Raw genomic sequence first — 25,820 nt, 5'->3', positions numbered from 1 at the left:
ATTCCCCATGTTGAGGAGAGGAGGGGCATCATGGTTCACTCGAGGCTTGCCTTTCGTGAGTCACGGCCCCTCTGCACACACTACAACAGTAAAATAGTAGGTTACACTCTGCATACAGGCTACACATCTAAAAGCATTCACGCAGCCCTTTCAAGAAGCTCCATCCCGCTAAGGCAACGCCCACCTTAGTTAGGTGAAGGGGCACATTACGGCTCCTAGAAACACTACTCCGGTTAGGGGCCTCGTCCTCCAATACTAGAGGAGTAAAAGGGTCAGTGCATGGTTAGTAACATCGCTCACACTCTTTGCCCCTAGCTAGCCTTTGTACTATTTCCCAAAACGTTTGGAAAAAAGGCAAATCTGACTCCTATCCTGAGTGTTATAAAAATAAGAAGTCATTCCAGTTTGAAAACACCGACCTGTCAGCCCCCGTCCTCCTGATAGATTTATCATCCTATCGTATGTAGCCATTTTCCTATTCAGAAACCTCAGATTTGTTTTCTACATTTTTCTGTAGCACAACTGCACCTCACAGGCCTTGAGACACTTTAAATTGAGCTGTAATAAGGCTAAATTGCAATATTCTGAAACTGCACATTGAAAAATTTGTAGTTGCGAAACACTGCTGGAAATGGCAAAATGGTTAATGTGAAAATGGGCCTGAAAAGATTAGTTTCTAGAAGAAATTGTTGATCGATTGGGATCACAAATTGAGACGAAGGGATTTCTAGAGGTCGGGTGGTGGTCTCAGCAAAGACGCGGGAGGGATGGGGGATGGGGGGGGGGGGTCCCAGCAGCGAATCAGGAGGGATGGGGGTGGTGGTCCCAGTAGAGATGTGGGGGGGGTTGTGGTCCCAGCAGTGACACAGAGGGAAGGGGGGTGGTGGTCCCATCAGCAACGCAGGAGGGATGGGAGTGGCCCAGCAGCGACGTGGGAGGGATGGAGGGGGTGGGCCAGCAGCGACGGGGGAGGGATGGAGGGGGTGGGCCAGCAGCGACGGGGGGGGGGGGGGGGGGCAGTGTTTAGCATATATTTGTGTTTCACCGATATGATGGGAAACTTTGCATTGCATATACTAAAAACACTATGTAAGACACATTAGACTTCGACACGGGAGAGATGGGGGGGGGTGAGGAGTGGTCCCAACAGCGACGCGGGACGGATGGGGGGGTGGTCCCAGCAGCGACACAGAGGGATTGGGGTGGTGGTCCCAGCAGCGACGCGGGTGGGATGGGCGGTAGGTCCCAGCAGCGACGCAGGAGAGATGGGGGTGTGGGGGTGGCCCAGCAGCGAGGCGGAAGGGATGGAGGGGTGGGCTAGCAGCGACGGGGGGGGGGGGGGGGGCAGTGTTTGGCATATATATGTGTTTGTCAGTTATGATGGGAAACTTTGCATTGCATATTTGTAAAAACACTATGTAAGACACATTAGACTTCATTCATTAGGCACGGCAGTGTCGAGCAACTAACCCAGCCTGCTATGCAGAAATCTAACGGGAGCATCGTGGCGCCACAGGGGACGGCCTCAAGCACGGAGCGGCACAGCCAATGAGAAGATAATTTTTATTATACTGTCGCAGGCAAGAGAGGTAGCGGATGAGCCAACCTGCCTGCACCTTTCAGCAAACAAGCACTGCCCGCTGGAAGCAGACCCCGTCTTCTCACCCCCTGCGTGGCGCTTCCCAACACACGCAAAGGTCACACTTGCAAACGGTCGACTGCAAACGGGGAGAGCTTACCGCCATAATGGGAATAAAAAAACAAGCAGACCCCGTCTTCTCACCCCCTGCGTGGCGCTTCCCAACACACGCAAAGGTCACACTTGCAAACGGTCGACTGCAAACGGGGAGAGCTTACCGCCATAATGGGAATAAAAAAACAAGCCTGGAAGACAGTGCATTTCAGAAACAAGCCCGGCGGAGGGTGGCGCGCGCGCGCTTGGGGGCGGGGGTGCGGATCCTTTAAAGTGCTCCCTTCCTGTGTTGGGCACAGCTGTTCCGTGTTAATCCCCTCAAGTGTATTTATGACATTTTGTTTGTTTTATTTTCGTTAAACCACTCTTAAAGCATGTACGTTTTTCAGTACACAAAGGAAGGCATACACTAGCTGGGGAACAGTGCCCTGCAAAGTAAAAGACGGTGAAAGAAAGACAGTGCATTTCAGAAACAAGCCCGGAAGACATTTCAGAAACAAGCCCGGCGGAGCGTGGCGCGCGCGCGCTTGGGGGCGGGGGAGCGGACCCTTTGAATTGCTCCCAAAAGGCAGAGTGCATGGCGGCACCAAGCGCGTGATTGTGCGCGTGCTAGCAATGCAATCTGCTTTTTGGGAGCACTTTTAAAAGCCCCTATATCTCGCTTTGCGATCGCTTACACGATAGCAAGGCGAGACCTAAAAATGGGCATCAGCCGACACCAAACCTCTCTAGAGCTCCAAATGTCTTGCTAACCACCCTAGGTGGGGGCAGATTGGGGGGATTTACCCCCAATTTGCTCTCCCTTATGGTTGGTCCGGGACAGGAAAGGACACACGGTGCCGGCTGAGCCATAGCCGAAATACTGCAAGCATTCTCCATGGCATGTGGGAGGAAATGTGGATTCCCTTCAGGATACTTTTGCATATGGGACAGAAAGGATATATGGAGCCCAGGAAAAGACCGGATACCAGGCAGTAGACTCCTCACATCATCACTTTCTTGGACACTAATCTATGAGCTTTCTGCCCCCTTGATAGTAGAAAAACAAGGTTTCTTCTGTGAGAGTTTACAGCCGATGTTTCCTTGGCTATTTCTTAACAAGGAGAGATTACATATGCCATTTATTGAATGTTAAATCCATATTTTATTACCAACTTATAAGCATGAATATTTATATAGGTGCTTCGAAAAGAAATGACAAATCTCCAGATCTGCTCTGACTGGCATGGAAAGAAAAGAACTGATGTCAGCAGCTGGAGTGGCACCTAAATAAGCAATGGGCATGTCACTTCTGCCGATGCTATGTGGAGTCGAACAATACTGTGCAGGGGTACTGCTCACAAAAACAGTTCCAGTCTGACGCCTGGGGATTATTCGAAGGTAAACAATCTGCGGCTAGATTATAATGCCAATTTAACCTTTGCTTTTCCAGTATATATGTACGTGTGTGTACACACTTTTTTTTCTTCTCTCTCTCTCCGGCCCAATGTGTGCCCACCCCCTCCTAAAGTTCACTTCTAGATATAAGACTATGGGTGAGAAGCAGCCTATTCGTTAAACACTGAAAATCGACACCGCCTAATTTTGCACAATTATTCTCAACAAAATTACAGGAAAAAAAAAATCTGTTCTTCAGTTCAACATGTTTACATATTTCCATGTAAAGAAAACAGCTATACGTGCAGGATATGCATACAATCCTCTTTTCGCTCCCACAAAACTATTACTCTATGTCCCTTCTACACCCTAACCAACTGAACTAAGTGAATATATGAAAGCTACAGCTTTTACTTCCCAGTTCGAACTTCAGCAGTGTTTGTAGGGATAAACAAGAAACACAGATGAATTACTTTGCATTTTGCCTTGTGGCTATCAGGGGTAACTAGATGGATGGCCTTTGACATCCTTGAAAGAGGCAGCAATGTGAAACATTTTTGAATGAATGACATTCGTCACGTTCCGAACTAAAAAGTGATTGATTTATTGAACCGGAATCGAATTGATTTTCAGCTCTTAAAGTCTGAAAAACAGAAGACTAAAGTTGCACTGCAAAAAACATAACATGATTGAAAGATTCTGGAATTTTGTAATGTGGGTATTCAATGTTCAATAAACGTATTGGTTGGAGCTTACCCTTTTAGAGGTCTACATTGAAGTGTGCTCTGCCAGCTGAAAGACAACATAATATAACATAATTTAATGAAATGGTTACTTACCTGTAGGTGTAGTTTTTGCAACTTGAAGTTTCTGGATTCACATGCTGAACATTATTCCACCATTAGTGGCTGGGTCTTGGAATTGTCTTTGTATTCCTTTTTTTCCTCTCTGGGCATCAACCATTTGATGTCTTGCCCTTCCCTTTGACATCAGACATCTGCCCCAGAAGTCTTTTTGCATGGTTGCCATCTTCGGATTCTTTATTGCCCTTGAACACCCTATTGTTTGTTGGGCTTTTTTGACTCCTATTAGGTATTATTTCACAGTCCTCTCATTTTAGAGGTGGGGACCTTGTGAGTCCAGAAAATGTTTCAAACTGCAAAACGACTCCTACAGTAACTATTTTGTTGTGCCACCTGAATCTTTTCTTTTATTCATATGCTCTGCATTGATTATGAAGTGGTATTGCCCTTTCCTGGACAGCTGGGTTGGAATGAGTTGGTGGGTGTGAACTGATGCCTAAGTACTCCATGTTCCACCTGAATTTGTTTTCTTGGACAAACACAAAATGTTTTGTGAAGGTGTGGCCACAAGACCATGAGGCTGCCGTACAACTTTAATTTATGGAGACATTGGCTATGAATGCCAAAGGTGCTCCTTTTTTCGTTTTTGAGTGCTCTGGGGCTTTGTCCTAGCACCACGACTGCTGCCTTGTAACATGACTGGATTGTTTATACCATCCATTTTGAAATGGCTCCGTTGGTGACCAGCGATACTTTGCTTGCTGGTGTGAAAGAGGTGAGAAATTGATTGCTCTTCCTGATAGGTCTATTTTCTTACAAGTAACATAGGACTGTTTCTGATATCCAACATGTGCAGGGCTCTTTCAGCTTACATCATTAGGTCTTGAAAAACTGCTGATAGCTGTACAGCCTGGTTGACATGGAAGTATGAGATGACCTTCAGCAGGAACTATGTTTTTGTTGTCACGATCACTCTGTCTTCTGTATTTGCAAGTAGGGTTTTTGTGTTGCACGTGTCTGAAACTCACTAACGTACCGTAAGGATATTAGAAGGCTGCTTCAGTGTAAGGCACTTGAGCCCTACTTCATAAGTTGAAATAGCACCCGGTCTAGGTTCTATAAATAAATTAGCTTTGACCTTGGCGAGGCTAATTTTTGCACCTTATAGAAACATCTTGAAGACTGTGGTGTTGAAGAAACATCTTCCTACAGTGCCTCTAGTCTAGCCACTATGACTGAAAGGTGGACATTAAGAGAGACCCTCAACCAGCAAGTATTGAGTTACTTGACACTGTGGTATCTTATGTCCAACTATCCTTGAGTTCTGCCTTGTTGCACCAGTTGACGAACCTGCTCCATATTGCTATGCAGCACTTTCTTTTCCTAAGCCTTATGGCTTCCCTAAGGAACTGCATAGTTCTTTACGGGAGAGTACCGTGAGACCATATTCTATTTCCTCATGAACCATGTTTCTAGGCTGAGGTGTCCTGGGACTGGGTGGGCTATGTGGCTCCTTTGTCTAGTTAGTAAGCCCTCATGAGGCGACAGCCTCACTCAGCCCTGTGCCGTCTTTACTGGATCCAAAAACCATGTCTGTCTGGCCCCTTAAGGGGTGATGAGGATTAACGCCATGGACTATTGCTTGCATTTGTTGAACACCAGTAGCGTTAGTGGGACTGGGGGAAAACCATAAGCAAATTTCCCTAACCTGTTTATCAACAGAGCATTACCCAGTTACTGTTGGTGTGGATACATGGAGGCAAAGTTTTGGCATTCTGCATTCCACTGTGTCCGCAATAGATCAATCTGTGATTTTCTCCATTTCTAAAAAATCTCCTCCACTATCTGTTGTTTTAACTCTCACTAGTGTGAGGAGTTTGTTTGACTGCTTAGTCTGTCTGCCACAGTGTTTTGTCCTCCCTTCAGGTGGACAGTACTACTGTTATTATTCTTTGGTGCACCCATTTCAACAAGTCTGCACTATTTGAGACAGTACGTATGACCTTGTTCTCCCAGTTAGTTGAGCTAGAACATAGTTGTTGTGTTGTCTGTCTGTACATTGACAGTTTCTCCCCGGATATGTTTCTGCAAAGCCTTTATGTCTAAGAAAACCGTCTAAAGCTCCAGTACATTTAAAGGCTTTACTTCCTATTCCAGGCTTTGTAGAGCGCAGCTGTTTGGTGTCCTTATAAGTGTGCCCACACCCTGTGGGTTGCATCTGTTGTGATGCTCACTGTTGGAGCCGGATGATTGAAAGGTCTCCTCACAGTGATGTTACCTGTGCTCCACCACAGTATCTACCTCTCGCTTCTCTGTGACAACTACAAGGTCCTCCCAACTCGATTTTGCCTCTGACCATTAACATTGTAGCCATTCCTGCAGTATTCTCATGTTTAATCTAGCATGTAGTATTAAAGGTATGAGCGATGCCATTATGCTCATTCTTCTCACTGTCAGAGATGGACCCTTCTAACAGGGTTTGCTCTGTTGGAGACTTTATTTTCGTTGAGTTTTGCCTTGCCCCCAAACACTTTTTTTTCCATTTCTGGGTCTGGTGATGGTTGCCATGAAGTCTTCCGTTCTCAGGCATGGGATAACCGCCTTCAGTGTGAACATTTTCAACCTCAGCGTTTTTATGAATCTGTTCAAACACCATAGATCAAAAACAGGGTCGGCTTTAGCGCTGGTAGCTCCCAGTGCGACAATCTTTTTTGCCCCCCCCTCCCCGCTCCACACCCCATGACATCCTCCTCTGATTTCCTCACTACCACCCTCAAAAAGTGCCCCTCATCTCTCTATAGTCCCCCTCATACATACATTGTGTTAGACCTGTCAGCCCTTTGGGTGGTCCCTCCTCATCATTATTTATTTTGTCCCACTTTTGCCTCAAACCCTGTTTGACTTTTTCCTTTTTATTGGGAACCACCAGATTTTTTAGTGTTGCTACAGATTCAGGGAGCCATTTTAGCTACCCCTGAAACTTCTGTCTGAGGGCCTGAAGCACAAAATGGTGGCCTCCTATGACATCACCAGCATCCACTGGAACCTACCAGCACCTTCCAGAACCTTCCAGGAGATTCCAGAACTGTGTGACAGTTGGAAACCGTTTAGAATGTTGGGAGGATAAGAGAGGCAGTTGGCAGTTGGAGCTGGCAGTTGGCACCTGACTGGTGAAGAGAGAGGAGCACAAGAGTGAAGGAGGAAGGAGTGAAGCAGCAGGGGTGGAAACTTGTGCCTGGAGTGGGGTCCATAAACCCACCCTTGATACTTGTCCCAGCTGATGGATCCCAGCCTATAGCCCTGTGTGGGAAGAAGAAAGAAGAAAACCATCCTAAGGACCTGGACAGCAGGAACAGGCCTTAGAACCAAGAAGATAACAAGATTCTGACCTGAGAGTTGGTTTCCCTGGAGCCTGGCGTCGAGTAGCCGAAGACCTGGAGCCCGAGGTGGAGAAGCGGCGCTGACTGAGGTAGCAGACGTCGTACCCGGAGCCGCCTGAAGTCATAAGAGGGCGCCGGCGGAGGTCGAGTGGAATACCAAGGGTCGAGAAGGAGGTGAACCGAGGTCGAGCGAGCGGCGTCATCGGAAGGGTGAAGTCTGCCCTCCGGAGTCGTCGGAGACCGAGGTAGAGGAGCACCGGAGGTCGGGAGTGAGGATCGCACTCCGGAGTCGCCCGGAACCTGTGAGGAGGAACACCGGAGGTCGGGGGTGAGGATCGCACCCCGGAGTCGCCGGAAGTCGACAGCGAGGTCAGACCGGCCGACGTCATCGGAGCCGAGTGCGCCATCGGACCGGAGCCGCCCGAAGTCGACATCGTGTGGAGACTGCCCGACGCCATCGAATCGGAGGTCGAGTTCGAACCGAGGCCACCGACATCGGACCGGAACCGCCTACCGGCGTCGACAAAGAACTGACACTGTGCCGAGGCCGCCGAGACCGAACCGGAACCGCCTCACGGCGTCGACACGACTCCAGCGGCGTCGGAACAACAGAAAAGGGCAGTAAGTGGAGTAGAGGGCGCCTAAGGCCCTGTGGAGACCTGAGAGACTACTCTAAGGGGCTAGGGAGGAGCTGAAACCCACCTGACTGTGCCTGGGGTGAACTGGGACTAACCTAGAGAGGTTCTGTGGAGAGGGAAGCCAGGGCATTGGAATTTCCCCCCTTTTTGATCTACCTCAGTTTAGGCCTCAGCCTTTGCCTCAGCCAGGGAGTAGTACCCCTCAAGCCTTTCACACCCTACAAGCTGTGCCTGGGCCAATTCAGCCCTTCAGTAGTGAAGTGTCATCTGATTCACAAAGTGTACTGTATACTTCTAATTATTTATTGGGGTTACTGTATTTATTAAGTTCTCATCTATTTATTGCTGCACTGAATTTCTAGGTCCACAGGACTTGTTGGTGTACAGTATTTATTGGGACAGTATTTATTGATACAGTGTTTATTCCCTCAAAGTATTTAATTGACTGTATATATTGCACTTGTATTTATGCCCTGTTATTTATAATCACCCCTATTTATTTCAGCAAACAGCAAATATTTATCTGACCTGCTATATTTAAAAATGTATATATTGTGATTGTTATTTATTTTCCCAATCAGCAACTAAGAGAAGAAAGATAAAGAAACATATTTTCATAATTTTTACGGTGTAGAGTCGTTTTTGGAACGGATGCACGCATGGTTCTTGTATGGGTATATTGTATGCTTAGCACTGCGCCTGTTTCCTGACCACTCGAGCCAAGCTACCCCGTTGTGTCGGGAAGGTCCACCACCACCCTGCGGAGTGGGAGTGGGCTGTTTCCAACATAAATTGGTGTTCAGTGGTGGGATAGAGCTGTGCCTACATATACTCAACAATAACTGTGGGTAGTCCATAGGCCTACACCGGGAGTTTTCTCACAGCGGCCTTCCTAATTGTGGGTTTTTGTTTTTTCCAAATTTACTCTGGTGGTGGGAGGAGGTATTACTAAAGGTACCCCCCTGCATTGTTACTACACAAAACCTGTCCTCTAACCTGAGTGGGCAAGATGGAGTTTGTTCTTGAAAATCTAGACACGTACACTGTGGCCCAACTCAGGGAGTTTTGCCAGCGAGAGGGGGTGTACTGTCCCCCAGGAGCAAAGAAGGGTGCACTTCAAACCAGCTTAAGGGCTTGGGGGGAGGCACGCCGAGAAAGCAAGGCTGAGGAGGAAGACAGGGATGGAGAGCCTGACCCCGAGGGGGCTGAGATGTACCAACCTGAGGTGGGGAACCTGTCAGCAGGGCCCAGGACACTTTCTAGGAAGGGCAGCACTGTCTCTAGCGGGGGCTTATCCAGCGTGGAGTTAGCAGATCGGAGAGAGAAAAGACAGCTCACATGGGATTTAGCAAAGCTGGAGAAGGAGAAGGAGGAACAGAGGTTGGCTCATGAGACGGAGAAAGAGAGGATGGCTCATGAGATAAGACTGAAAGAGATAGAGCTTCAGATCCTAAGAATTGGAGCACCAACTGTTCCTAATGGTGGCAGCCAAATCCAAGAGTCCACCAGGGAACCCAAACCTTACCTGCCAAAGGACATAGTAGCTAGCTATGGGGCGGGTGACGACATCGCCAAGTGGCTAGCAGCCTATGAGGTCTCGTTGAGGGCCCATGGGGTTCCAGTGAAGTACTGGGGAGGGGGATTGTATAAGTACATGCCTCCAGCTGGTAGGGATGCTTTATTGGCCCTCGAAGAGGATGAGCAGACCCACTACCCCACCATGAAACTGGCGCTCATCAGAAAGTTTGGACTAACACCTGAAAAGTACAGACAGAAGTTCAGGGGTAGTCACAAGCTGGGCACACAGAATTGGGTGGACTTCCTGGACTATGCAAAGAAGGCACTGGAAGGTTGGATTCAGGGCAGTGAAGTAAGGAACTACGAGGAGCTGTTTGACCTAGTACTGAAGGAACACCTACTCGAGAAATGTTTCCCTGAACTGCGGCAACACCTGGTGGATAGCAAGCTGACCAGCCCCCGGAAGCTTGCTGAGGAGGCGGACATTTGGGCTAGTACCCGGGTGTCCACAAGGGGGACTGGAGGGGATACTCAAAAGGCCGGACAGGGCGCCCCCCAGAAGAAAGAAGGAGGGGAAAAGAAAAAGGAGTTCTCCAAAGGCCCCCAAAATAGCTTCCAAGGGAAGGGAACAGGATTCACCTCTAAGGCTAACCCACCCAGAAACCCTAATCCTGGCCAGAGTCAGCAGCCAAGGGTTGTCCATTGCTACGAGTGCGGTGGCGTTGGACACTATAAAGGAGATCCGAAGTGTCAGAAACGATCACCCCCTCCCACTGGAGGAAAGCCCCCCGGAGTAGCTAGTGTAGTGCTCGGGGAGGAGATGCCCTTAACTAAGGGAAGGGAGTGGGCGGGTGTCACTTTAGTGTCCCTGGGAGAACGGGAGATGGTTCCTAAGATCCAGGTGCCCGCAAATACCGCAAAGTATGGGCAGTGGATCACCATCAACGGCCAAAGAGGGGAGGCTCTGAGAGACACAGGAGCCAGTATGACTATGGTGCGTAGCCAGCTGGTGTCTCCAGAGCAGGTAGTTCCCGATGTACTCCACCCAGCCGCGATGGCTGACGGCAGAACAGGTCACTATCCCGTGGCCGAGGTTCCCTTTGAATGGGGGGGGGTTGCAGGTTCACTTCGAGTTGCCGTAAGCCCTGCCGTGCCAGTCGATTGTCTGCTGGGCAATGACATGGAGCACAACGCTTGGAAGGAGGTGGAATACCGGACTCACACCGAGATGCTGGGTACACCTGACTGGGCCTGTGTTAGCACAAGGTCCGAGACTACCCGAAGAGGGAGTTCATTCCGGCTGGAGCCTGGAACAAAGGCCCAGCCAGCTGCCAGTCAAGGGAAGAACCGAGGACAGGAGGAGCCTGCCTCGGCGTCTCCACCCCGTAGGACGGATAGGCCACCGGAGGTGGTGGGCCAGGAGTCTGCGGAGGGGGATGTTACCAACCTGGAGGACTTACCCATCCCGGCCGAGTGGCACGTGGAGGGAGGCCCGTCCAGGGAGGAATTCTGCCAGGGCCAGAGGGAGTGCCCTACCCTTGAGGGGCTGAGGCGACAGGCCGAAGCCCAGGCAGCAGGGAACGTTGAAGGGAACTACAGTGTTTACTGGGAGGATGGCCTCCTCTACAGTGAACCCAAGGCACCCCTACATGGATCGTCACGAGCCTTGGTAGTTCCTCAACGTTATCGAGCCTTCCTTTTAGAGTTGGCTCACGAGATACCATTGGCAGGACACCTGGGGCAAGACAAGACCTTCGCCCGTCTTGTCCCACACTTTTATTGGCCTCAGATGAAAGTGTCGTCCGATACCTACTGCCGGACATGTGTGTCTTGCCAAGCCAGTGGGAAAACAGGGGTGAAGCTGAAAGCTCCCCTGGAACCACTCCCTGTCGTTAGCACCCCCTTTGAAAGGGTGGGCATCGACATTGTGGGTCCATTAGATCCACCAACTACAGCTGGTCACAGGTTTATCCTGGTTCTGGTGGATCATGCCACACGGTACCCAGAGGCAATACCTCTGAGGACCATAACAGCACCTGTTGTGGCTAGGGCCCTGATGGGAATCTTTACCCGAGTGGGTTTTCCCAAGGAAGTTGTGTCCGACAGGGGGACCAACTTCATGTCAGCATATATGCGGGCAATGTGGAAGGAGTGTGGAGTGACCTACCGGTTCACAACTCCTTACCACCCCCAGACCAATGGTCTGGTGGAGAGGTTTAACAAAACCTTAAAAGGCATGATCAGAAGTCTGCCTGAAAGCCTGCGGAGGAAATGGGACGTCCTCCTACCCTGTTTACTTTTTTCCTACAGGGAAGTGCCACAGAAGGGAGTGGGCTTCAGCCCCTTCGAGCTTCTGTATGGGCACCCTGTACGTGGACCTCTTAACCTGGTGAGAGACGGATGGGAAAGAACTCCCAGAAAGCTCCCCCAGGATGTGGTGAGCTACATGCTGGCCTTCCGGAGCCAAATGGCTAAGTTGTGGAAGCAAGCTTCTGACAACTTGGAAGCCAGCCAAGCAGTGATGAAGGCGTGGTATGACCACAATGCTCACCCGGTGGAGTTGGAGCCTGGCCAGAAGGTGTGGGTGATCGAACCTGGAGAGCTTAGTGCCCTCCAGGATCGCTGGTCAGGACCCTTTGAGGTGTTGGAGAAGAAGGGTAAGGCTACCTACTTGGTGGACCTGAAGACCCCTCGTCAGCCCCTGCGGGTGCTGCACGCCAACCGCCTCAAACCCCACCACGAGAGGCCCGAAGTCATCTTGATGATGGTGACTGACGGAGGAGAGGACGTGGAAAGCGAGCCTCTCCCTGATCTGTTTGCGTCTCAGGAAAAGGATGGGTCGGTGGAGGGAGTGATTCTCTCCCCATCCCTAACTCCTGAACAGCAGGAGGACTGTCGCCAGGTCTTGGGGCAGTACTCTTCGTTGTTCTCCCTTGTCCCAGGTAGGACTCACCTGTGCGTCCATGACGTGGACACAGGAGACAGCCCACCTGTGAAGTCCAAGATCTACCGGATGTCTGACAAGGTGAAGGCCAGCATTCATAGTGAAGTCACTAAGATGCTGGAGCTAGGAGTGGTTGAACCTTCTAGCAGCCCCTGGTCTAGTCCGGTGGTGTTAGTACCGAAAGCTACACCACCGGGTGCCCAACCAGAACTGAGGTTCTGTGTGGACTACCGGGGACTGAATTCAGTGACAAGGACTGATGCTCATCCGATCCCTAGGGCGGATGAATTGATTGACCGGCTGGGAGCTGCCCAATATCTAAGTACCTTTGACCTTACTTCGGGGTACTGGCAGATCTCGTTGACTGATGGAGCAAGGGAAAGGTCAGCCTTCTCCACGCCCAATGGCCACTACCAGTTCTGTGTGATGCCCTTTGGGCTCAAGAACGCACCTGCCACGTTTCAGCGCCTGGTAAACCAGATCCTCACCGGAATGGAGAGTTTCTCTGCTGCTTATCTGGATGACATAGCCGTCTTCAGTAACAGCTGGGAGGATCACTTGCGTCACCTGCAAGCTGTTCTCCAGGCCCTGAGACAAGCTGGATTGACGATCAAGGCCAGCAAGTGCCAGATCGGGCAGGGGTCGGTAGTGTACCTTGGACACTTGGTGGGTAGGGGGACGGTGCAACCCCTCCAGGCGAAGATCGAGGCCATCATGGCCTGGGAACCCCCCAAGACACAGACTGAGGTCCGAGCATTTTTGGGCCTCACGGGTTACTATCGCCGCTTCGTGAAGGGGTACGGCACCATCGTAGCCCCTCTCACGGAGCTTACGTCCAAGAAACAACCTCGACGGGTAGTCTGGACGGAGGCTTGTCAGCAAGCCTTTGAGAAATTGAAGAAAGCCATGTGCGAGGCCCCGGTCTTAAGGGCCCCAGACTTTTCCAAGAAGTTCATTGTCCAGACAGATGCATCAGAACATGGCATTGGGGCAGTGTTATCGCAACTCAACGAAGAGGGTCTGGATCAACCCGTGGTCTTCCGATCCAGGAGACTACTTCCCAGGGAACATAAATTGGTGTTCAGTGGTATGGGCTCTGAAGAAGTTGCGGCCATACCTGTTTGGATCGCACTTCCTAGTTCAGACCGACCACAGACCCCTTCGCTGGCTGATGCAGATGAAGGGGGAGAATCCCAAGTTGTTGAGGTGGTCTATTTCCCTACAGGGGATGGACTTTCAGGTGGAACATCGGCCTGGAGTGGACCACGCCAATGCAGACGGTCTCTCAAGGTATTTCCGCCTTAGTGATGAGAACTCCCAAGGGGTTGGGTAGCTCTCCCCACTTTCAGCTGGGGGGGACGCGTGTTAGACCTGTCAGCCCTTTGGGTGGTCCCTCCTCATCATTATTTATTTTGTCCCACTTTTGCCTCAAACCCTGTTTGACTTTTTCCTTTTTATTGGGAACCACCAGATTTTTTAGTGTTGCTACAGATTCAGGGAGCCATTTTAGCTACCCCTGAAACTTCTGTCTGAGGGCCTGAAGCACAAAATGGTGGCCTCCTATGACATCACCAGCATCCACTGGAACCTACCAGCACCTTCCAGAACCTTCCAGGAGATTCCAGAACTGTGTGACAGTTGGAAACCGTTTAGAATGTTGGGAGGATAAGAGAGGCAGTTGGCAGTTGGAGCTGGCAGTTGGCACCTGACTGGTGAAGAGAGAGGAGCACAAGAGTGAAGGAGGAAGGAGTGAAGCAGCAGGGGTGGAAACTTGTGCCTGGAGTGGGGTCCATAAACCCACCCTTGATACTTGTCCCAGCTGATGGATCCCAGCCTATAGCCCTGTGTGGGAAGAAGAAAGAAGAAAACCATCCTAAGGACCTGGACAGCAGGAACAGGCCTTAGAACCAAGAAGATAACAAGATTCTGACCTGAGAGTTGGTTTCCCTGGAGCCTGGCGTCGAGTAGCCGAAGACCTGGAGCCCGAGGTGGAGAAGCGGCGCTGACTGAGGTAGCAGACGTCGTACCCGGAGCCGCCTGAAGTCATAAGAGGGCGCCGGCGGAGGTCGAGTGGAATACCAAGGGTCGAGAAGGAGGTGAACCGAGGTCGAGCGAGCGGCGTCATCGGAAGGGTGAAGTCTGCCCTCCGGAGTCGTCGGAGACCGAGGTAGAGGAGCACCGGAGGTCGGGAGTGAGGATCGCACTCCGGAGTCGCCCGGAACCTGTGAGGAGGAACACCGGAGGTCGGGGGTGAGGATCGCACCCCGGAGTCGCCGGAAGTCGACAGCGAGGTCAGACCGGCCGACGTCATCGGAGCCGAGTGCGCCATCGGACCGGAGCCGCCCGAAGTCGACATCGTGTGGAGACTGCCCGACGCCATCGAATCGGAGGTCGAGTTCGAACCGAGGCCACCGACATCGGACCGGAACCGCCTACCGGCGTCGACAAAGAACTGACACTGTGCCGAGGCCGCCGAGACCGAACCGGAACCGCCTCACGGCGTCGACACGACTCCAGCGGCGTCGGAACAACAGAAAAGGGCAGTAAGTGGAGTAGAGGGCGCCTAAGGCCCTGTGGAGACCTGAGAGACTACTCTAAGGGGCTAGGGAGGAGCTGAAACCCACCTGACTGTGCCTGGGGTGAACTGGGACTAACCTAGAGAGGTTCTGTGGAGAGGGAAGCCAGGGCATTGGAATTTCCCCCCTTTTTGATCTACCTCAGTTTAGGCCTCAGCCTTTGCCTCAGCCAGGGAGTAGTACCCCTCAAGCCTTTCACACCCTACAAGCTGTGCCTGGGCCAATTCAGCCCTTCAGTAGTGAAGTGTCATCTGATTCACAAAGTGTACTGTATACTTCTAATTATTTATTGGGGTTACTGTATTTATTAAGTTCTCATCTATTTATTGCTGCACTGAATTTCTAGGTCCACAGGACTTGTTGGTGTACAGTATTTATTGGGACAGTATTTATTGATACAGTGTTTATTCCCTCAAAGTATTTAATTGACTGTATATATTGCACTTGTATTTATGCCCTGTTATTTATAATCACCCCTATTTATTTCAGCAAACAGCAAATATTTATCTGACCTGCTATATTTAAAAATGTATATATTGTGATTGTTATTTATTTTCCCAATCAGCAACTAAGAGAAGAAAGATAAAGAAACATATTTTCATAATTTTTACGGTGTAGAGTCGTTTTTGGAACGGATGCACGCATGGTTCTTGTATGGGTATATTGTATGCTTAGCACTGCGCCTGTTTCCTGACCACTCGAGCCAAGCTACCCCGTTGTGTCGGGAAGGTCCACCACCACCCTGCGGAGTGGGAGTGGGCTGTTTCCAACATAAATTGGTGTTCAGTGGTGGGATAGAGCTGTGCCTACATATACTCAACAATAACTGTGGGTAGTCCATAGGCCTACACCGGGAGTTTTCTCACAGCGGCCTTCCTAATTGTGGGTTTTTGTTTTTTCCAAATTTACTCTGGTGGTGGGAGGAGGTATTACTAAAGGTACCCCCCTGCATTGTTACTACACAAAACCTGTCCTCTAACCTGAGTGGGCAAGATGGAGTTTGTTCTTGAAAATCTAGACACGTACACTGTGGCCCAACTCAGGGAGTTTTGCCAGCGAGAGGGGGTGTACTGTCCCCCAGGAGCAAAGAAGGGTGCACTTCAAACCAGCTTAAGGGCTTGGGGGGAGGCACGCCGAGAAAGCAAGGCTGAGGAGGAAGACAGGGATGGAGAGCCTGACCCCGAGGGGGCTGAGATGTACCAACCTGAGGTGGGGAACCTGTCAGCAGGGCCCAGGACACTTTCTAGGAAGGGCAGCACTGTCTCTAGCGGGGGCTTATCCAGCGTGGAGTTAGCAGATCGGAGAGAGAAAAGACAGCTCACATGGGATTTAGCAAAGCTGGAGAAGGAGAAGGAGGAACAGAGGTTGGCTCATGAGACGGAGAAAGAGAGGATGGCTCATGAGATAAGACTGAAAGAGATAGAGCTTCAGATCCTAAGAATTGGAGCACCAACTGTTCCTAATGGTGGCAGCCAAATCCAAGAGTCCACCAGGGAACCCAAACCTTACCTGCCAAAGGACATAGTAGCTAGCTATGGGGCGGGTGACGACATCGCCAAGTGGCTAGCAGCCTATGAGGTCTCGTTGAGGGCCCATGGGGTTCCAGTGAAGTACTGGGGAGGGGGATTGTATAAGTACATGCCTCCAGCTGGTAGGGATGCTTTATTGGCCCTCGAAGAGGATGAGCAGACCCACTACCCCACCATGAAACTGGCGCTCATCAGAAAGTTTGGACTAACACCTGAAAAGTACAGACAGAAGTTCAGGGGTAGTCACAAGCTGGGCACACAGAATTGGGTGGACTTCCTGGACTATGCAAAGAAGGCACTGGAAGGTTGGATTCAGGGCAGTGAAGTAAGGAACTACGAGGAGCTGTTTGACCTAGTACTGAAGGAACACCTACTCGAGAAATGTTTCCCTGAACTGCGGCAACACCTGGTGGATAGCAAGCTGACCAGCCCCCGGAAGCTTGCTGAGGAGGCGGACATTTGGGCTAGTACCCGGGTGTCCACAAGGGGGACTGGAGGGGATACTCAAAAGGCCGGACAGGGCGCCCCCCAGAAGAAAGAAGGAGGGGAAAAGAAAAAGGAGTTCTCCAAAGGCCCCCAAAATAGCTTCCAAGGGAAGGGAACAGGATTCACCTCTAAGGCTAACCCACCCAGAAACCCTAATCCTGGCCAGAGTCAGCAGCCAAGGGTTGTCCATTGCTACGAGTGCGGTGGCGTTGGACACTATAAAGGAGATCCGAAGTGTCAGAAACGATCACCCCCTCCCACTGGAGGAAAGCCCCCCGGAGTAGCTAGTGTAGTGCTCGGGGAGGAGATGCCCTTAACTAAGGGAAGGGAGTGGGCGGGTGTCACTTTAGTGTCCCTGGGAGAACGGGAGATGGTTCCTAAGATCCAGGTGCCCGCAAATACCGCAAAGTATGGGCAGTGGATCACCATCAACGGCCAAAGAGGGGAGGCTCTGAGAGACACAGGAGCCAGTATGACTATGGTGCGTAGCCAGCTGGTGTCTCCAGAGCAGGTAGTTCCCGATGTACTCCACCCAGCCGCGATGGCTGACGGCAGAACAGGTCACTATCCCGTGGCCGAGGTTCCCTTTGAATGGGGGGGGGTTGCAGGTTCACTTCGAGTTGCCGTAAGCCCTGCCGTGCCAGTCGATTGTCTGCTGGGCAATGACATGGAGCACAACGCTTGGAAGGAGGTGGAATACCGGACTCACACCGAGATGCTGGGTACACCTGACTGGGCCTGTGTTAGCACAAGGTCCGAGACTACCCGAAGAGGGAGTTCATTCCGGCTGGAGCCTGGAACAAAGGCCCAGCCAGCTGCCAGTCAAGGGAAGAACCGAGGACAGGAGGAGCCTGCCTCGGCGTCTCCACCCCGTAGGACGGATAGGCCACCGGAGGTGGTGGGCCAGGAGTCTGCGGAGGGGGATGTTACCAACCTGGAGGACTTACCCATCCCGGCCGAGTGGCACGTGGAGGGAGGCCCGTCCAGGGAGGAATTCTGCCAGGGCCAGAGGGAGTGCCCTACCCTTGAGGGGCTGAGGCGACAGGCCGAAGCCCAGGCAGCAGGGAACGTTGAAGGGAACTACAGTGTTTACTGGGAGGATGGCCTCCTCTACAGTGAACCCAAGGCACCCCTACATGGATCGTCACGAGCCTTGGTAGTTCCTCAACGTTATCGAGCCTTCCTTTTAGAGTTGGCTCACGAGATACCATTGGCAGGACACCTGGGGCAAGACAAGACCTTCGCCCGTCTTGTCCCACACTTTTATTGGCCTCAGATGAAAGTGTCGTCCGATACCTACTGCCGGACATGTGTGTCTTGCCAAGCCAGTGGGAAAACAGGGGTGAAGCTGAAAGCTCCCCTGGAACCACTCCCTGTCGTTAGCACCCCCTTTGAAAGGGTGGGCATCGACATTGTGGGTCCATTAGATCCACCAACTACAGCTGGTCACAGGTTTATCCTGGTTCTGGTGGATCATGCCACACGGTACCCAGAGGCAATACCTCTGAGGACCATAACAGCACCTGTTGTGGCTAGGGCCCTGATGGGAATCTTTACCCGAGTGGGTTTTCCCAAGGAAGTTGTGTCCGACAGGGGGACCAACTTCATGTCAGCATATATGCGGGCAATGTGGAAGGAGTGTGGAGTGACCTACCGGTTCACAACTCCTTACCACCCCCAGACCAATGGTCTGGTGGAGAGGTTTAACAAAACCTTAAAAGGCATGATCAGAAGTCTGCCTGAAAGCCTGCGGAGGAAATGGGACGTCCTCCTACCCTGTTTACTTTTTTCCTACAGGGAAGTGCCACAGAAGGGAGTGGGCTTCAGCCCCTTCGAGCTTCTGTATGGGCACCCTGTACGTGGACCTCTTAACCTGGTGAGAGACGGATGGGAAAGAACTCCCAGAAAGCTCCCCCAGGATGTGGTGAGCTACATGCTGGCCTTCCGGAGCCAAATGGCTAAGTTGTGGAAGCAAGCTTCTGACAACTTGGAAGCCAGCCAAGCAGTGATGAAGGCGTGGTATGACCACAATGCTCACCCGGTGGAGTTGGAGCCTGGCCAGAAGGTGTGGGTGATCGAACCTGGAGAGCTTAGTGCCCTCCAGGATCGCTGGTCAGGACCCTTTGAGGTGTTGGAGAAGAAGGGTAAGGCTACCTACTTGGTGGACCTGAAGACCCCTCGTCAGCCCCTGCGGGTGCTGCACGCCAACCGCCTCAAACCCCACCACGAGAGGCCCGAAGTCATCTTGATGATGGTGACTGACGGAGGAGAGGACGTGGAAAGCGAGCCTCTCCCTGATCTGTTTGCGTCTCAGGAAAAGGATGGGTCGGTGGAGGGAGTGATTCTCTCCCCATCCCTAACTCCTGAACAGCAGGAGGACTGTCGCCAGGTCTTGGGGCAGTACTCTTCGTTGTTCTCCCTTGTCCCAGGTAGGACTCACCTGTGCGTCCATGACGTGGACACAGGAGACAGCCCACCTGTGAAGTCCAAGATCTACCGGATGTCTGACAAGGTGAAGGCCAGCATTCATAGTGAAGTCACTAAGATGCTGGAGCTAGGAGTGGTTGAACCTTCTAGCAGCCCCTGGTCTAGTCCGGTGGTGTTAGTACCGAAAGCTACACCACCGGGTGCCCAACCAGAACTGAGGTTCTGTGTGGACTACCGGGGACTGAATTCAGTGACAAGGACTGATGCTCATCCGATCCCTAGGGCGGATGAATTGATTGACCGGCTGGGAGCTGCCCAATATCTAAGTACCTTTGACCTTACTTCGGGGTACTGGCAGATCTCGTTGACTGATGGAGCAAGGGAAAGGTCAGCCTTCTCCACGCCCAATGGCCACTACCAGTTCTGTGTGATGCCCTTTGGGCTCAAGAACGCACCTGCCACGTTTCAGCGCCTGGTAAACCAGATCCTCACCGGAATGGAGAGTTTCTCTGCTGCTTATCTGGATGACATAGCCGTCTTCAGTAACAGCTGGGAGGATCACTTGCGTCACCTGCAAGCTGTTCTCCAGGCCCTGAGACAAGCTGGATTGACGATCAAGGCCAGCAAGTGCCAGATCGGGCAGGGGTCGGTAGTGTACCTTGGACACTTGGTGGGTAGGGGGACGGTGCAACCCCTCCAGGCGAAGATCGAGGCCATCATGGCCTGGGAACCCCCCAAGACACAGACTGAGGTCCGAGCATTTTTGGGCCTCACGGGTTACTATCGCCGCTTCGTGAAGGGGTACGGCACCATCGTAGCCCCTCTCACGGAGCTTACGTCCAAGAAACAACCTCGACGGGTAGTCTGGACGGAGGCTTGTCAGCAAGCCTTTGAGAAATTGAAGAAAGCCATGTGCGAGGCCCCGGTCTTAAGGGCCCCAGACTTTTCCAAGAAGTTCATTGTCCAGACAGATGCATCAGAACATGGCATTGGGGCAGTGTTATCGCAACTCAACGAAGAGGGTCTGGATCAACCCGTGGTCTTCCGATCCAGGAGACTACTTCCCAGGGAACATAAATTGGTGTTCAGTGGTATGGGCTCTGAAGAAGTTGCGGCCATACCTGTTTGGATCGCACTTCCTAGTTCAGACCGACCACAGACCCCTTCGCTGGCTGATGCAGATGAAGGGGGAGAATCCCAAGTTGTTGAGGTGGTCTATTTCCCTACAGGGGATGGACTTTCAGGTGGAACATCGGCCTGGAGTGGACCACGCCAATGCAGACGGTCTCTCAAGGTATTTCCGCCTTAGTGATGAGAACTCCCAAGGGGTTGGGTAGCTCTCCCCACTTTCAGCTGGGGGGGACGCGTGTTAGACCTGTCAGCCCTTTGGGTGGTCCCTCCTCATCATTATTTATTTTGTCCCACTTTTGCCTCAAACCCTGTTTGACTTTTTCCTTTTTATTGGGAACCACCAGATTTTTTAGTGTTGCTACAGATTCAGGGAGCCATTTTAGCTACCCCTGAAACTTCTGTCTGAGGGCCTGAAGCACAAAATGGTGGCCTCCTATGACATCACCAGCATCCACTGGAACCTACCAGCACCTTCCAGAACCTTCCAGGAGATTCCAGAACTGTGTGACAGTTGGAAACCGTTTAGAATGTTGGGAGGATAAGAGAGGCAGTTGGCAGTTGGAGCTGGCAGTTGGCACCTGACTGGTGAAGAGAGAGGAGCACAAGAGTGAAGGAGGAAGGAGTGAAGCAGCAGGGGTGGAAACTTGTGCCTGGAGTGGGGTCCATAAACCCACCCTTGATACTTGTCCCAGCTGATGGATCCCAGCCTATAGCCCTGTGTGGGAAGAAGAAAGAAGAAAACCATCCTAAGGACCTGGACAGCAGGAACAGGCCTTAGAACCAAGAAGATAACAAGATTCTGACCTGAGAGTTGGTTTCCCTGGAGCCTGGCGTCGAGTAGCCGAAGACCTGGAGCCCGAGGTGGAGAAGCGGCGCTGACTGAGGTAGCAGACGTCGTACCCGGAGCCGCCTGAAGTCATAAGAGGGCGCCGGCGGAGGTCGAGTGGAATACCAAGGGTCGAGAAGGAGGTGAACCGAGGTCGAGCGAGCGGCGTCATCGGAAGGGTGAAGTCTGCCCTCCGGAGTCGTCGGAGACCGAGGTAGAGGAGCACCGGAGGTCGGGAGTGAGGATCGCACTCCGGAGTCGCCCGGAACCTGTGAGGAGGAACACCGGAGGTCGGGGGTGAGGATCGCACCCCGGAGTCGCCGGAAGTCGACAGCGAGGTCAGACCGGCCGACGTCATCGGAGCCGAGTGCGCCATCGGACCGGAGCCGCCCGAAGTCGACATCGTGTGGAGACTGCCCGACGCCATCGAATCGGAGGTCGAGTTCGAACCGAGGCCACCGACATCGGACCGGAACCGCCTACCGGCGTCGACAAAGAACTGACACTGTGCCGAGGCCGCCGAGACCGAACCGGAACCGCCTCACGGCGTCGACACGACTCCAGCGGCGTCGGAACAACAGAAAAGGGCAGTAAGTGGAGTAGAGGGCGCCTAAGGCCCTGTGGAGACCTGAGAGACTACTCTAAGGGGCTAGGGAGGAGCTGAAACCCACCTGACTGTGCCTGGGGTGAACTGGGACTAACCTAGAGAGGTTCTGTGGAGAGGGAAGCCAGGGCATTGGAATTTCCCCCCTTTTTGATCTACCTCAGTTTAGGCCTCAGCCTTTGCCTCAGCCAGGGAGTAGTACCCCTCAAGCCTTTCACACCCTACAAGCTGTGCCTGGGCCAATTCAGCCCTTCAGTAGTGAAGTGTCATCTGATTCACAAAGTGTACTGTATACTTCTAATTATTTATTGGGGTTACTGTATTTATTAAGTTCTCATCTATTTATTGCTGCACTGAATTTCTAGGTCCACAGGACTTGTTGGTGTACAGTATTTATTGGGACAGTATTTATTGATACAGTGTTTATTCCCTCAAAGTATTTAATTGACTGTATATATTGCACTTGTATTTATGCCCTGTTATTTATAATCACCCCTATTTATTTCAGCAAACAGCAAATATTTATCTGACCTGCTATATTTAAAAATGTATATATTGTGATTGTTATTTATTTTCCCAATCAGCAACTAAGAGAAGAAAGATAAAGAAACATATTTTCATAATTTTTACGGTGTAGAGTCGTTTTTGGAACGGATGCACGCATGGTTCTTGTATGGGTATATTGTATGCTTAGCACTGCGCCTGTTTCCTGACCACTCGAGCCAAGCTACCCCGTTGTGTCGGGAAGGTCCACCACCACCCTGCGGAGTGGGAGTGGGCTGTTTCCAACACATTGTATTTGTTTTAAAGCACTGGTATAGGCTGGCTTACGAAATCCACTCAGCTATACACATAAAATACAGATCTGATCTTTGCAGCAGGCATATTAACCCTGTGTGCTACTTTATGGAGAGTCAAAACTGCCACTAGACAAAATCCTGATCCCTCTCTCTAGCAGGAACATCAATCACAAGAGCTATCTTCACATTTTTTATTGCTGCCTGAAAGCTGGATGCAAAAGGAACTATGCAGCAAGTGTTTTAGAATCATATGTTATTGCTAAACAAGGCAACCCAACTGAGGTTAGTGCACCCTCTGCATGTCTGCGCCCAGTGCAGCCGAACCGGTTGCACCACCCTCAAGCAAGTCCTGGTCAAGAACAGATTAAAGAGTCGTGTCTGGTTTTGATATCAGGAAGTATACATTGGTAGACACCTTGATTTTTTTGCCGCTTTGGGACTCTTTCTATTCTGTGTCTGTTTAGAATATTCTTGAACTCTTGCAGCAACTGCAATACCTCATTTTATTGCAATTTCATACCTTTGGTCTCCTTTTTGGTGGGGATCTGAACAGTTCTGTGCAGTAGCTGTGTTCGATTATGCTTAGAGTCCATTTGTCTGAGGTGTTTCTTTGCCACTCTTTGAGAAATCCTCCGATCCTTCCCTTCCAATTGGTGCAAAGGTGTGCCTGCTGACAAGTCACTTGCCAGAATGCCCTGCCCCTCAGAGCAATGCATTCCCTCTAAACAGCTGCCTTGGTGGGCTGAGGTTTTGTCACTGAGAGGGTGCGCTTGGAGATCTGGGTTGTGGCATGAGAGTTGGGAGAGGGGTGATGTGTTGAAATCCCCTCTTGCAGCTTGCCTCATTTATGTTGCTCCTCTTCCAAAGCAGCTCCTAAATTGGAGAGCTCCCATAAACTATGCAGTCTCACTGTCTATCTTTATTTTTTGCAGTGAGTCGTCCACCCCCGTCTCAACATTGTTTTCACCTTTCAAGGGCATATTTAGAACTGCTGCCTGCACCTCTTCTTTGAAACCAGAGACCCTTAGCCATGAGTGTCTCCTTAGAGTGGTACCTTCACATGGCTCTTGCTAGCTGTATATGTTGCATCCAGTGCTGACTTTAGGAATGTTTTTGTTATTGTTTTGCCTTCCTAAGTGAGCCTCTTTGCCCTGCTCTTGTATTGCTATGGCAGGGTTATATCAGCTCCTTCATTTCATCCCATTGCTGGTGGGCGTACCTATTAAGTAGGGAATCGGAGTAACAGTGCACCATGGGGTGGCAGTGGACCTCTCAATTTTTAACCCCACCATTTCTATCTTTTTACTCTCTCTGTCCAGTGGAGGCCCGTAGAAGTGAGGGAATTGGCTCTTTTCCATGCAGTAGAAATGATGATGCAGTCTGCTGTTGATTTGCCCTTGAAATATGCCATGTCTTTAGGGGACCACTCGTAATTTTTCTACACCCTGGGCAGCACCGCCTTTGCTGTTTCCCTAAATATTTCTCATCCCTGATCAAGGACAATGGGTAGCATCAGTAGGAATTGGTTCTTCCTCTGCACTGGCAGAAGGGACTCCATGGGGAAGCATGCCTCTGTTCGTTCCTCCTACAGTTGCGCTTGCCATGTCCCTCGTGCTTTTCTAACCTGGGAGTTGCAGAAAGCAATGTCATCAGAGGGTGATGGTTTGGAGGGATAGGTGTCCACTCCTTCAGGGGAGTCTGTCTCGATATCCTGCCACTCTTCTTCAGTTGTCTCTTAGTCCTGGACAAACTACTGGTCAGACTGACCACTTTCCACGTCTGCCTCTTCATAGAATAACTGCTCTTCTTCCTCCCAGGGATCAGGTATTGTTGAGGGCTATAGCTCCACCTGTTCTAACTCCTGTTTTCTCTCTGTTTGAGGCTTGATCGGGATGCAGTATCCCTTCAGAAAATCATCTAAGTCCTTTATCATCTTTACGAGGATCTCCACTTTGACTTTAATCTTTGGTTTCTTTGTCTCAATATCTAGCATTAAGCTCTTTCGCGTCATTGCTGAGGCCTCCTTCTCTCAAGGCTGTTTCCCTACTGCATACTTGATTGACTTTTGGAGTTGAGGCTCGTTCTGAGGGTTTACCATCAATGGTTTCTTTCGACCTCAACCAGCGGGACTCCTTTTGTTTATGTGTATCCTTGATCACGGTTGCCTTTGGTGTCGGGGTAGCATTTGATTTGGAGTCTCCATGTTTTGGCTCAGCCCCACTGTATCCCTACATTACCGGATGCTTCTCCGATTCATCCTCAGTTTCTTCTTATGTGTGTCGATGACCTCTTTAGGGTCCGAACATTCTCCCTGGTCTACTTCGGTTTCTACAGGGCTCTCCTTATTGCTGGAGAGGCCGAGGTCCTTCAATGATGTTTTTTGCAACTACTTCATATATTAATTAGCCTACCTCCGTTTCTCACTCATCTTAAGGGATTTGGCCAGAACTCTGCACACGTCACAGCACTCAGTGCTGTGGTCTTTAGGTAAGCAAAGGTTGCACAACTCGTGGCTGTCCTTCTGGGCATACTTATTTTAGCACCTCAGGCAGAATCTAATGGGGGCATGCTCCATACCAGATGTACATTCTAGTGGCTGATGTCCTTCCAACGGTGAGTTCTTAATAAAACCCTTTATTTTCTTCAGTGGACACCTTCTTTCCTTGACTTTGGTGCTCTAACCTTGGATTGTCGATGGTTGTGTAATAATTCCTCAATTAAAAAAAACATAAAACATGATTTTGCTCAACAATCTCCCACATTCTTGTGCTGCTTCCAGACTCAAAAAGAATATGAAGATAGCAGCATTGCTATTAACAATGCTAATGGGTTGGCCATTTGACCACACAGAAAGATGGACAAGACACCAAATGGTCAACGCCACCAGATAAGGGTAAAAAGAAGAGGAATGAAACAGGACTATGAAGTCAAATCTGGACCCAACTACCCAATGGCAGAATAATGCACAGCATGTGAATCCAGAAAAGATTCACACTGCAAGATATATGTGTGGCTCAAAGAAAGCAGTAGGAAACGAAACAAATGATACATTCAAGATCTATTAAAAAACACACCACGAAAAAAACTT

General features: G+C 50.8%; 1 protein-coding gene across 4 annotated transcripts in view; it reads right to left on the bottom strand.

The window, feature by feature from the left end:
- Nucleotides 1-25,820, bottom strand: part of CNST (consortin, connexin sorting protein) — a 417,345-nt gene that overhangs the window by 118,148 nt on the left and 273,377 nt on the right. The gene's annotated exons all lie outside the window — the stretch shown is intronic.

Source organism: Triturus cristatus, chromosome 6 (assembly GCF_964204655.1).
Source record: "Triturus cristatus chromosome 6, aTriCri1.1, whole genome shotgun sequence".
In the NCBI taxonomy this organism is placed as follows: domain Eukaryota; kingdom Metazoa; phylum Chordata; class Amphibia; order Caudata; family Salamandridae; genus Triturus; species Triturus cristatus.
The sequence above is the reverse complement of the archived record's forward strand: the minus strand, read 5'-3'. Positions and strand labels throughout refer to the sequence as shown.